A 14,368-nucleotide genomic window follows, 5' to 3' on the forward strand; every position below is an offset into this window, starting at 1 on the left:
GAAGCAAATTGTTAAGTAAGCCAGGCTCAATTTTAGGATCTTTCTTGCCATTGTTGTTAAGAGAATCATAGCAGTTGTTAACTGAACTGAGAAATCGTAAGGGGGGAATCCTTATTTCCCCACTGATTTCACTTGTCAGAGAATAGCGAGGAAAGTCACAAAGGCTGTTCATGTGGCTGCAGACATTGCAACCTTTAGAATACATACTAGTTAATAAGGACCCAAATTTTGAACATGTGACCATGGAGATGCTATGATGGTTGTAAGTATGAGGACTGGCTGTAGGTTGCTTTTTTCAATGACATTGTAACTTTGAACGGCCACAGGTTGTAAGTCAAGAACTACCTATAGTTATGAACAAATATAAATTAGAAACGAAACAATGCATGCTTTGTTCTTAAGGAAAAGTTGTAAATGCCACTAGGGACTATATTTAGGATTATAAAGTCAATAAAAAGTATTGTACAATTTTACACTAAGGGTAGCACATTACATTTAACAAAATAAAGCATACAAAAACAATAATTTGCCATCACAGAATCAAAACTTATTCTAAGATTCTGTCATTCCTTTCACACAGAACATTGTTGTGGAGCTGCCTACCCAGAAAAAAACAACAGATTGTCAAAATCTACCCACTTAAAAAAAACATATTATAAAGCTAACTGGTTTTGTAAAAACTGTCATATTATAATGCAAAGAAAAAAAGAAGGAAAGCTAACACATAGGAATACCCTCAAATAACCTGTAGCAATTAGCTAATTGTACTAAATTGTACAATCTAATGTTATAAAGTTGTGTAAAACAACCCATACAATTCATCAGTGCAGATTTGTTGATATTCTGAATAGTTTCTTATGGTTTCCCATTTATTCCTTTTTCTGCCATAAGTCTTTCTCCCCTGCCAAGGATCAATTATAATTATAATTAGACTTTTCATAGGTTTTATGTTAGCCATGCAGGTGTTATCCCCAGGAACTATCACCTCTCCTTTATATCCCCCTAGCAATTTGAATCAGATTTTTCATATTACAGATATATCCCTTTTACCAACTCATTCATCTCTGTAAATAAAGATCTGTTGGCTCCTTGATTGGGCACTTAATTAGAATTGCTAGAGGCGGCCACTACCTAGGAGATTAATTATCACAGAGGGAATTCAATCAATTGTTAGAATGACAGAGGAGGAAAAATAAGTCAGAGTACAGGAAGAGAATTGATATACCTCTAGTAACAGAAATATCAGGAAAACTCTTGAGCAGAAAAAATGCTGCATTATTGGTATGAAGAACAAAAGAGAGCCGTAACATAAAAGAGAACCATATTAATAATTGTAAAGATTATTTGATGAGCATAACTGCCACCCTAAACCTTCTTCAGTTTTTTACTCTAGATACTGTATGTTGGACCATACAACTCCGAGAAGCATCTGAGTTTGTTCTGTTAATTGGGTATCATGAGACTTGAGGTTTGTCAAATCTAGACAGCATCAGGTTAGAAAGACAGCAGGTTTTTAAATTGTTATTCTTTCTGATTTCTTTGAAGGGGAACAGTCCACCATACTATATTTGGGTTAAATATGAAGTCAAATATTGTTTCTAATAATGTCTCTGATATTTAGGGATTATTGGTACTGCATTACAAGATAGCCTTAGCTTCTTATTCATTCCAAGTTTGGATAATCTTTTTTTTTCATGCTATAGATATGCATCAATCTCTTTGGAGAAAAAAAAACCAGTATTTTGTGAGTATGTGTATTGAATGTCATCTGCTGGGCAAAGAGGGAACAACATATCAGTAAAGAGTCCTATTTTAACCAAATAGTTTTGAGAGCCCAACACCCAAACTAGCTAATCTAAATTCCTTGATTTAAGATTATATTTTCTTTAAGTCGCAATGGCATTAATCCAGTTTAAATTCCAATGTTGTATTACAGAAATGGATAAATGCACTGTCTTGGAAATAAACTTTATTAAACCCAATATAAATTACTACTCTGAAGCACGCACAAGATGATGACTGTTAACAGAAATCCAGAATAAATTGATAAATAAATAGCTCTAGTTTTTTAAGAATAAAATTTTGAATCTTCTTAGAGAAAAACCCAATGAAGGGATTCATTCAATGGATGAGCGATCAATAATTGGTTGCATTAATCAAGAAGATAGGTAAACATAAGCAAAATATTACAAGCTGAGATATGAGTTTATATTGTGCCTTCACTCTGAATTTGGTCATTCATAGTATGAATAGCACATCTACAGAGAAAGTTAACAGCAGTTATTTGAAGTACTAGAGAGAAAAGGAACAAAATTATTGTTTACAATGAGGCAACTTGACATAGCTAGAGCATATCTTATAAGCTCTACAATCTTGTGACTGACCACAATTATAGAATTATTGGAGTCATTTAACACATTTATTATGTAAATATGTGTTCCGAAGCATTGGTTAAAAATACAAGCCTACCATTTCTGCACTACCAAAAAAATCTGGATGATCACTAGAAGGAAGAAATAGAGGTTTCTATATCTATTTGCTATCCTCTAGTGGTTGTTTGGATTTGTGCCCTACCAGAAGCCCTGTATCACAGTAATATTTCCTCAGTGCTCTTCCACAGCATTCAGCCAGATAGAAATACAAAATGAAGTTTTTAAAAGAAATACTGAGATGTGTACCCAGCTGGCATGCACAAATCTGTTCATGACATCCAATCAGTGGATGGGCCCCAGCTTCATAGAGCACTTTATTAGAATATAAATTTCTAATTCAATCTGTGTCTTGATTACCGAAATAAACAAATTGTCAGGGTCGAAGTAACATTAATGAAAGAAGACTCCGCGGCTTGAAGTTCTTCAAAGTTCCATTTTATTAGAGATGTCATCTGAAAGCTTCCAGGTTTTCCTCACCCAAATGGAAGTCCAAGACCCTGCCAGCACCAACATGTCCGTCACATGCCCCAATCAAGCAGTGTCCCAACTGGGGATGCCTCCCAGTCACACCTCTCCAGGTGCAGAGCAAGATGTCCTTGACTCTCTGAGAAAGGAAAGTTATTATGACTATATATATTTCCTATACTCCATATAATCTCCCTCTCATTTTCTCGCAGCATGAAATGTGACAGTCCTGAAGGCCCAATGCAAAAGATGGCTTCCAGGCCTGACACAAATGCAATATTTAGGCAATCAAATTTATAAATTTTCACATTGGTGTTCTGTACTAATGTTGGAATATAATTCTGGAACTAGGCAGAGTGTAGGATTAATTCAGATACATCCATACATTATTGAGTGACACCAGTGAAGCTCTACCAATTCTTATATACATCGCAAAGCATGCAAAATAGCAAAGTGACATTAATATTAAAAAAGTAAAAAAAAAACTTTTGGAATGCTTTCAAATAGACGGGTGTTCTCTTGTGAGACACACTTACTCTATACTTCTGCCACGTTCAATCCTTAATCAATTTCAACCCCATCACGGATTGGCTTTGGAATCAATTCGATCAGCCTGGCTGATCACAGGACTGAATCTGGTGAAGGCTTTCCACAGAATCAGCCACCAGGGCTTTTAAAAGAAGGCTGGTGCAGAATCTTTGTTTGACTATTCCCTTCCCCACACAAACATGCACTTTCTTCTCACTACCATCCATGTCAGTGTTTCACCATTGCATTGTCCACCAACAGCAATAGCTCAGGTAACCTGATGAATGTGGAAAAACATGAAATACTAGAATAACTTTTGTCATTATATATAAAATATTTGTTTGCTTTGAATGAAAAATATTGATCAATAATCCAATCATTTCAAATATGAAGTAATATTTCAGATGAAGTCTCCACCATGTGGAGTCTAAGCAATTTTCCTCATTATGCTCTTTTTAAAAGACAAAGTAGTTCATTAGCAGGATACTTGGGTCAGGCAATTCTTTTGTTCTGTTTGAATAAAGGAATGAGACCATTTCTGCCAACTGCCCCTTTATTCAATGTGTCCTTAAATCTGCTTCAGAGAGAACATCTGAAATAGAGCTGAAAGTGACTCCAAGGTGACAGAGAGAGGTAACTGGGTAAAGAAACCTCTGAAAGAAAACAACCAAGTTTAGAGAGCACCAAGGACCCCTCATTTCAACCAGTGGCACAATCAGCCGGTTCTATCTTGTTCGGGCAAACCGGTAGCAATGGCAGTGGTAGGTTCCGCCCATCCGACCAGAAGTCATCACATGCTGTTTTTGACACTTTACACATGCTCTCACATTTGCGAACTGGTAGCCAAGATAAGTTGATTTCACCTGTCATTTCAACCCCAAGCTACATTCTCCTTTGTTGGTAAGATTGATCTCTTTTCTGACAGCAAGAGCAATACAAAGGGTCTGATCCAAACAAGTTTGTTGCACAAAATTCCAGGCCAATCAGTGTTTCTGTTTGTGCCAATATTTCTTACATGCCTTCTGTAGCTCCTAATGCAAACATCCTGGCGTGGTTACCAAAACGATCAAGAAGCTAATGACAATAGGAAAAGTGCTGGGGGGGGGGGGGGGTGGCAACTATTTCCTCTCCTTAGACCTACTAATTGCAATGAATATAGAACTATTTATACAACCTCTGTGTGTTCACACTTTATGGTTTTGACTTCTGGAAACTAGTACCTACAGCTTTCTTGGCAAGCTTTTTGAAAGGGATTTGCCTGCTTCCTAGGGTTAAAAGAGTGTGACTGGCCCAACGTCACCTGTGGGAATCTACCCCATAATTGGCTGGGTGAAATTAGCTGGGATCAATAGGATAGGATAGAATATCTATCTGGATCAAAGAATCCCAGTGAACATTTGCCAAGAGCCATATGGAAAAAAACAGTCCTGGGAAAGCTTTTAGATAAGGAAGCCGAATTCATTTCGAGTGTCTATGTGAATAGCAATACACAGATACACACAGAGATGAGAGGCCTCTATTATCTGAGATATAAGCAACACAGAGATGAATTAGCCTTGCAAAGTTTAAACATCCTTTTGCCTGATAATTAAAAGCCACCTCATGTAACAAGACTCCATATGCCTAGGCTGAAATGTAGCACTCTATGTGATTTACAATTCCATACCTCCTCATTTCCCCTTATCAAAGAGTACCTTTTGTCCCTCCTCCCTGCCTTTTCTGCCAGGATGTGTAATCAAGAAGTGATTTGTAACATACTGTGAGATCCTTTGTTTGTACTAACTGCTGACTAGCTTTCTTTGAACTTTCCTAATAAAAAGTGTTCTGGTTTAGCCAGAAACCACCATTTTCACCCAGTCTGCAGTGTGCGTGTGTGTCTCATTGCCAAAGCAGCCTAGGAATTAGAAATTCGTGGAATGGTCCATCGGATTGTGAGAATGCTTGTATCATCAATGCAAGCCCATTCTCACAAGTGGTGACCCCCGACGTGATCCATTTCACAACGCCAGGAATCAGTCGAGGTGCGACGCAGGGAGGCCCGGACAGGTCGGACGGACTTTCAGCGTGCCCAATATCCCCATCTCTTACCCAGCGCGCTTTCCGTAAGTATGGGGGCAGATTTGTCTAAGGGGCAGAAGGCCCACCTTAAGGGAACAGGACCCCTGTCCAGAGAGCAGAAGGCTCACCTTAAGGAAATTGGACAGATAATTGGAGCTCATAAAATTATATTAAAGGATAAAACTGAAATTCCCACAAAGAAAGACACTAAAGAATTAATGAGATACATTTGGCAATACTGTCCGTGTTATCCAACATTTGGATCTCTTAAAATAGACACATGGATGAAAATAGGCTCCTATTTACACGAGGAGCCCAGAGCACCAACACCCATATTAATCAGCTGGAAGGCTGTTTTAACCGCTCTCTGTCTTCATCACGGAGACACATTCACGCTTTCCAAAAAGCAGGCAGATGAATTAGCATCTTTAAACCCCACTGCCCCTCCCAAGTATGAGGAAATAACAACAAAGGCTATAGGGGGAGAGAAAAGGGAAAGCAAAGAGGAGATTTTAAAGCAAACTCCTCAAGAAGAAAAATCTAACACCCCAGAAAAATCTGATATCCCTCCTAAATATGAAAAGGTAACAACAGAAATTGCAGAGGAAATTAAGGAAACAGAGATCAAACAACAGGCTCCTCAGGAAGAAAAATCTAATATTTATCCAGTTTTAAAAAGTACTGAGTACTCACTCGGTCCCCTCACTGCAGGAATGCAAAAAAAGAGAAGTGGGGACGATGTGAAGTTGGACGACTTGAAAATGTTAGCCACCTTTCCTGTTGATTTTGCAGGACAAAATCCTGTGTTCACCCCCTTGTCACATAATATTTTAAAAGATTTAAAATCAGCCATAACAACCTATGGATTATTGTCTCCATATGTGCAAGGTTTATTGCAGAGTTTGTCTGAAAATTATGTTTTATTGCCAAATGAATGGTACTCAGCAGCTAAAATACTTTCCACTTGGCAGATCGTCACGGAATGTTTAAAAACTCATGAACAAGCCGTGATGGGGGGACCAGACACCCCCCTGCTATATTTGAAAACCTCTTTGCTAAATTCTCACTCTGAATCCAAGGCTTTCTTTTCCCTTGTATGTATGCCTTTGAAGCTTCTCAACGTTACGCTTCTGTCTGTTTCACAGTCGGGAGATTAATTTTGGGGCATTCGGCCAGCCCCACACAAAAGGCTGCCTTTTATTTTCCTTCTCATTTCAATCTCTTGGCAAGTGAATCTGCCAGGCTTTTCCTATTTTCTTCCGGTGATCCCGGCTACCTTTCTTCCATTACCCCCCACGATGTCCCTCTTACGATGTCTCTCCTAGTCTTTCCTCATCTGATTTCTTGTCTCAAGGAGTTCTTGTTACTCCTTTCTTACTGACTCATCTAATTTTTCTTTTGTTGCTTTAAGCACATTCTTCTGCCTGAGCACCTGAAACTTTTTCACAGATGTTTCATTTCTCAGAAACCTGCATCTTTTGCAGCTCTAATTACAAAAGCCCGTGTCAGATCTGAATTGGAATGGAGAAAAAATGTTTTTGTGAGTGCATGAATGTGTGCCTAAGTTTTTGTGCACCCTCAAGGTAATTGTAGATAAGATGTCTTCAATCCAAAAGACAGGGATTTTAAAGTGTTCAATTTTATAACAAATTTGCTGACTTTCTGGCCACCATCAGATGAAAATTGTTGCAGCTGTAATAGTTGTTTTTTAAAAGAAAAGTAGAGCTTGAGCCCCACCCAGATGCAAATGATGTGTTTAAGGAGATAGAATGGGCATAACTTCGAGCAAAAGTAAGAAATTTAGTAAGTAATGAGGTAAAGCCTGACTGAATGGGAAGACCTAGGTAATTGGACTTGATTACTTTGATGTAATGTCTGTTAAAAAAATTCTTAGGTGTCCATCCCAGGTTCTGTGATTAAGGCACGTATCCGACCGGTTGTTTTAAAATTGCATGTTAACTTGTGGGGGAGAGATTTGTTGTCTCAGTTTGGGGCAACCTTAACTTTGGAATGAGAGAAAGAGTGATAAAAGAAAGTGGACAGAGGTAAAGAGAAAGAGGAGAATTGAATTAAATTGATGTTTGAAGTTTGTAAATGGGCTTTGGCTTGAAGCCGTGAGGGTGAGAAGAGTAGTTAGGATTTAAACTGCTCTCTGAAATTCCTCGCTGTTTGAAGAATGCATGACAAAGGATTTTGCATGTGAAGTTAATTTACACAAGCAGTTTGATTGCAGTGTTAATATGGTAAAAGTTGGTATGCACGTACTTTGATTTCTTTTATATAAAGAAACAGTAAGTTGCAAAGTTGTTTAATGGTATATGCGTGTATGCTTGTGTGTTATCATTTCCAAGCTTGTTGAGAGAAGGCAGAGTGAGAACAAAGGAGAGATTGTGAGAGGTTAGCACCCAGCCATTTCCCCCCCCCCTTCCTTTCCCCCTGAGTCACTCCTTGGAAGGAAACAGGAGAAGGGGGGAGAGAGAGAAGTGTGTGTGTGTAACTGCTTTCAGACCTAGAGGGACAGGGACAGTAAGAAAATAGAGCTCATTGGCTTACGTATAGCTTTTTTGAACTGATGGTAATGAATGTTTTGTATTAAGAATAAATGAAATGGACCCTTTAATGAAGCTTACATTAAAAAACAATGATCCAATTTGGATTGATCAGTGGCCCCTCCCTATTGTTAAATTAGAAGCCTTAAAAGAAATTGTGCAACAGTTGTTATTAGATAAAAAAATAGAATTGTCAAATAGCCCTTATAATACTCCTGTATTTTTAATTAAGAAAAAATCAGGAAAGTGGAGAATGCTTCAAGATTTAAGAAAGATAAATGAAGTAATTCAGCCCATGGGACCCTTGCAATGCGGTCTACCAAATCCTAACATCATTCCTCAGAATTATGAATTAACAGTCATTGATTTAAAAGATGCCTTCTTCTCAATACCTTTGCATAAAAAGGACAGAGTATTATTTGCATTTACAATTCCTGTACTAAACTATAGTGAGCCAACAGTAAGGTATCAGTGGAAAGTTTTACCCCAGGGAATGCTAAATAGCCCAACGCTTTGTCAATATTACATTAATAATATTTTAAAACATTTTAGAGCCAAGTATAGAGGTATCCTATTTTACCACTACATGGATGATATCTTGCTAGCAATAGAAAAGAATACACAGGATGCACATTCACAAGTTATAAAAGAGATCATACAAGGATTTAATGATAAAGGATTTAAAATTGCTTCAGAAAAGATTCAAACCATGCCACCATATTTATATTTGGGGCATAAAATCATGACATCTCATGCCTCACCAGTAATTCCAAAACTACCTGAAATGGATAAATGTAGTTTGGTGCAGTTACAACAATATTTGGGTTCAATTAACTGGGCACGCCCTTACATGGGATTAACTACGAGTCAATTACAACCTTTATTTGCATTGCTGGCAGGAGGAAAGGAGCCTGCTGCTATACTAACCATAGGGGACAAAGAAAAACTGTGTATTCAGGTCATTGAAGCTGCCCTAACAAAGACCTGGGTAGACAGGATGATTTCACACGTTCCTATTTCAGCTGCTATTTTCAATACCAAAAACTTGCCCACAGGGTGTTTGTTGCAAACACAACAGAACAAAGTGTTAGTGATTGAATGGATACACTTAGCAAACAGCCCGGGGAGAACAGTTTCAACAAAACCTCTATTGTTATCCCAGATAATTATAAAGTTAAGAGAGAGAGCTCGAGCTGTACTGGGAACGGATCCAGAAACTATTTACGTTCCATATCCACTACCTTGGTGGGAAAAATATTTTCAAATATCAGATGCACTTCAATTGGCCTTAAGTGACTATTTGGGGACAATTAAATACCACTATCCCACAGATTATAGGTTTTTGTTACTGAATCTACAACATTTACAATTGACTTCCTTACAAAGTAAACTGCCAATTAAAAATGCAGTTACAGTTTTCGCTGACGGAACTAAGAACAGGGGTGCATGTGTGTATCAAATCTCAGGACAGTGGGTGACTTACCACACACACCCTCAGAGTTCAGCTCAGCGTTCTGAGTTGGCTGCCTCCATATTAGCTTTTGAGAAATTAAAAGATGAAACATTTAATTTAATTGTGGATTCATTGTATGTTTACCAAGTGATTAATAATTTGTTTGATGCCTCTCTTTCACCAGCCCTAGATAAGCAATTGTTAGATATGTTTTTACAGTTACAGCAATTAATTGTGGATAGAAAATTTCAATATTTTGTGGCTCATATTAGGAGTCACCAGTCACTTCCTGGTATGCTAACAGAGGGAAATGATTATGCAGACAAAGCCGCTAGGGAAAGTTTTATTGGATTTGCAACTCCATGGGAAAGCCATGAGTATTTTCATCAAAATGCAAAAGCCTTAATGAAGATGTTTGGAATTTCAAAAACAGAGGCTGTAGCGATTATTCAGCAGTGCTCAACCTGTAGCAGGCAAGGTAACGCAATTCCTATGGGAGTTAACCCCCGAGGAATTAAGCGTTGTGAGATATGGCAAATGGATGTCACTCAATATTCTTCTTTTGCACCCTGGAAATATATTCATGTCACAGTGGATACCTTTTCAGGTTTTATTTTTGCAAGCCCACAACGGGGGGAGACAACCAAACAAGTGATCAACCATTGTATGCGCTCTTTTTCAGTTTTAGGAAGCCCCCTGGAGATTAAAACAGATAATGGACCCGCATATAGTAGCGCTGCATTCGCTACCTTTTGTGATCAATGGAAAATTGTCCATAAATTTGGCATCCCATACAATTCCCAAGGACAAGGAATTGTAGAAAGAGCAAATTTAACACTAAAAATGATGCTTGATAAGCAGCAAGGCCCCTTTAAGATAGGGCTGCCTGAAATCCAAAACCGTTTGAGTAAAGCCTTATACACACAGAATTTTTTAAATCTTACAGGCTCACCCATAGCTTCCACAGCTGGGGAAAGACATTTTCAGCATAGCGTAGTTTCTCCCCGCCCTCTTGTTTATTACAGACAATTACCAGACCCTCAGTGGAAGGGCCCAGTGGAGCTCGTTACCTGGGGACGTGGATACGCTGCTGTGCAACTCCCGGACAGTGTTGTGGGTTCCTGGAAGATGCGTACGACCGTTTCATGAGAGACCGGTAAAAACAGATGATAAAAAGGATCCCGAAGCAAGCCTATCCCTTTTGTTTCAAACAACAGACGACTAGAATTGCTGCTGCTCCCACTGTTCCTGTGAACTTTTCACTCATTACAGGATCCCGTGTGACATTGTGATAATTGAACAGTATCTTGAGGAATATTTTTCCTATACCAATCCTTCTCACACTGAACTCCGTATCACACCAACAGTACAACAAGCTATTGACAATCCTTTTTATAACCATTATCACCAAGGATCTCTTGACCCCTCTTTTGAAATTTAGTACTCAAGATGAAAATCCGTCCGGAACAGGTCATTGGCCGGTCATATGTTCCCAGAGTACGTCAGCCCCGATACCCATTTTTCAGAGGACCGTTACATGGACAGGAAATGGGATTTTGGGATCTTTGGGCTCTTCCGATGTCTTGTAAGCATTTTCTGTTGCACCTTTTGCTAATGATGTTGGGGATGGGAATTGTGCTTTTAATTGTATGGGGGGCATGTGAATATGAACGCAAAAATAAGAAGGGAATAGTGGAGGATATTCAAGAAATTCCTTTCACACACAACCGCTCAAAAAGAGCGATCATTCCATACTCCAATGGGGAAAACTGCAATTCTCAAGGGATATGCATCTACCCTCACAATACATATGGAGAAGCCAATACGCAAGTTACCTTAACTTGTTATTTGAAAAATCCAGCTGCAGCGTGTTTAATTACATGGCAATTTTTGCCTGCAAAATTCAAAAAGGCAATCCAAAATGTGAGAGGTATTTCACACCCGAAAGAGAACGGCTGTTTATCACACATTAAAGTAAAAATTACAGAGAATTCTATAGGTTGGTATCAATGCATACAATACCAAAAAGGGTTACCTAATAAAATGATAAAAGCAGAAGTAACTTCAAGGGCAAGTATAAAGTTTCCCCCAGTTAGTGAGTGGTTTTTAACATTATTGAGTTATCAACAAGAGATAGGAGGAGGCAGCTTTCGCCACCTTACAAAAAGAGAGATAAAAGAGGACATTTGCACAGCCTGTTTACAAAAAACCAAACAAGGCACAAAAATTCCTATGACCTTAATATATTATACTATGAAACCTGAATGCAATGGAACTTTAATACCACCATGCACACATAATAATACACAATACAATCAATGCTATACACCAAATGGGATACAATGTTATGAACCAAAAGCGGTAGGACCTATAACAAGTAGCATCTATGTTTATGGCTATAAAGGAGGATCTAGTTTAAAACATCAATTTCTTACAGCACAAAGATTATCAGGGTACATAGCCCATAATGTTTCAAAGGGAATGGCACCTGTCACTGTTTGTTTTGATACATGTTTAGCAATTGCTATAGGGCAAGGAACAGGATCCGCAGGGGTAACCTGTGGAGGACAGTCATGGGAACAATCATATATCCAAAACCATAGATATTTATTCACTCGCTCGACACTTTCAGCACATGGAGGCTATACCCAACCGAGTGTATATTGGTATACAAGTGGCTATGGACCTAATAATTTTGATCTTTCTATTACTCCAGTCACTACTGATTGTCAATCCCATCACTGCACACCACTCTGCCTTTCTGCGCAGGTAGCAGGTACTTTAGGCACCCGATACTATCATTATGGTATTGGTATAGATAAAGCAGGAAAGGATCCTTATGGATACATTATTGTAAAGACTGAAGCAACAAAATTAACAAATCAACCTGTAAAGTTTTTTTGGAGTTATGAGCAGGAAATTGCTAAACTTAACGATCTACCCACACCTCCAAAAGCAAAAAACATGTTTATTAATTTGGCTCAAGAAGTTGCTACAGAACTTATGTTAAAAGATTGTTTTGTATGTGGAGGAACCACTATGGGAGATCGCTGGCCATGGCATGTACAAGAAGCAAATTATACTGAAATAGCTCAATGGAAAGGGAACTTCACCTTTAATAACAACTTCAATGAAACCTGGCAAGTTACCTCCCATATAATAGGTCACATATGTTATACTAGAAATAAAAATAATCAAAAACACAGAAATAAACCTATGGGATTTTTAAAATGTTCTAATGAGTGGGAAAATAACACTTGGGTTTCACAAACTAATATGACCCAACCTGAAAACTCATTGCTGGAAGTAACTAAGTTAAAAGGACTTTCAGACCCTGAAAATGATACTATTGTGTGGAATTCACCTGATGGGTTATATTGGATATGTGGTAATTTTGCCTATAATATGTTACCCGCAGGGTGGTATGGGTCATGCATCTTGGGGGCAATTCAACCTTCATTCTTCCTAATGCCTATAGAGAAAAAACAGAAATTGGGAGTCCCTGTATATGATACTCTTGAAAGACGTAAACGTACAATAGATCTTTCTAAAGGGATAAAAATAGGTAACTGGAAGGATGATGAGTGGCCCCCTGAGAGAATTATTGCATATTATGATCCTGCGACGTGGGCACAAGACGGGTCGTGGGGATATAGAACGCCAATATACATGATAAATCGCATTATTAGATTACAAGCTGTATTAGAAATAATTACAAATGAAACTGCATTGGCATTAACCAAGCTTGCAAAAGAAAGTGTATTGTCAAGAACTTATATTATGCAAAATCGTTTAGCCTTAGACTATTTGCTCGCTGCCGAGGGCGGAGTGTGTGGTAAATTTAATCTTAGTAATTGTTGTATACAAATTGATGATTCTGGAATTGTGATAGAAAAAATAACTCGAACTATGATACAAACTGCACATGTTCCTGTACAAACTTGGAAAGGCATATTGGACACTGATGGTTGGCTTGGAGGTATTTTTAACAATTGGAAGCAAGGTGTGCCTATGGTGGCACTACATTCTCCCTATTTGTAGTTGGTACCTTAACCACTACATCAAACTGGTTCCCTTTATGCAACCATTCTGAAAAATCTAAACCTAATAAACCTCTTTCCTCTGCCATATAATGTCTTTAATAGAATGAACCAAAATGTTCAAAAATACTAAATCCATTTGGAAAATGTTGGATTTTTAAGCAACCATGAGAGGGAACCTATTATTGGATAAAAGGCATAAGATCAGCAGTCTCATACCAGAGAGGACATGGATTTCATATTAACAATGTGGTTTCCTTGTTTGTGTGGTGTGTAAACTACTCCCGTAATGCATTCATTCAGTAGATCAAGAGAACTAAACCATGATTTCCCCACTTATAAAATGTCAGTCATACCAGAATTCCCACTGGCATTTATTTATTTTTTATTTATTTATTTGTCAAACATGTACAAGATACCAAGTGTAGCTATGAACATAAACATGAACAAAGGAAGTAAATACAGATAAATGGGGACAGTAAGACAGGGATGGTAGGCACACTGGGGTGCTTTATGGCCCTCTTAAAAATGGGTTGAGGTCCACAGTAGACAGTTTGAGATTGAAGATTAATTTCTTATATCTAGAACAGGGGTATCAAACTTGCAATGTGATGGTAGCGTTACGTGACGTAACATGACTTTTTTTTCACCCTTTGCTACATGGGATACAGGTGTGGCCAGTGCATGACACACCCAGCCCACAGGCCGCGGGTTTGACAGCCCTGATCTAGAAGAACTTTCCAACCATTATGCTGAAAAATGAGGGCAGGCTTTATATTGCCTCAACAATGGCTAGCTGATGCTAGAAGATCCTGCAGATCAGCAGTGAGGAGATGGCAGAGA

Source organism: Thamnophis elegans, chromosome 1, assembly GCF_009769535.1.
Source record: "Thamnophis elegans isolate rThaEle1 chromosome 1, rThaEle1.pri, whole genome shotgun sequence".
Classification (NCBI taxonomy): Eukaryota; Metazoa; Chordata; class Lepidosauria; order Squamata; family Colubridae; genus Thamnophis; species Thamnophis elegans.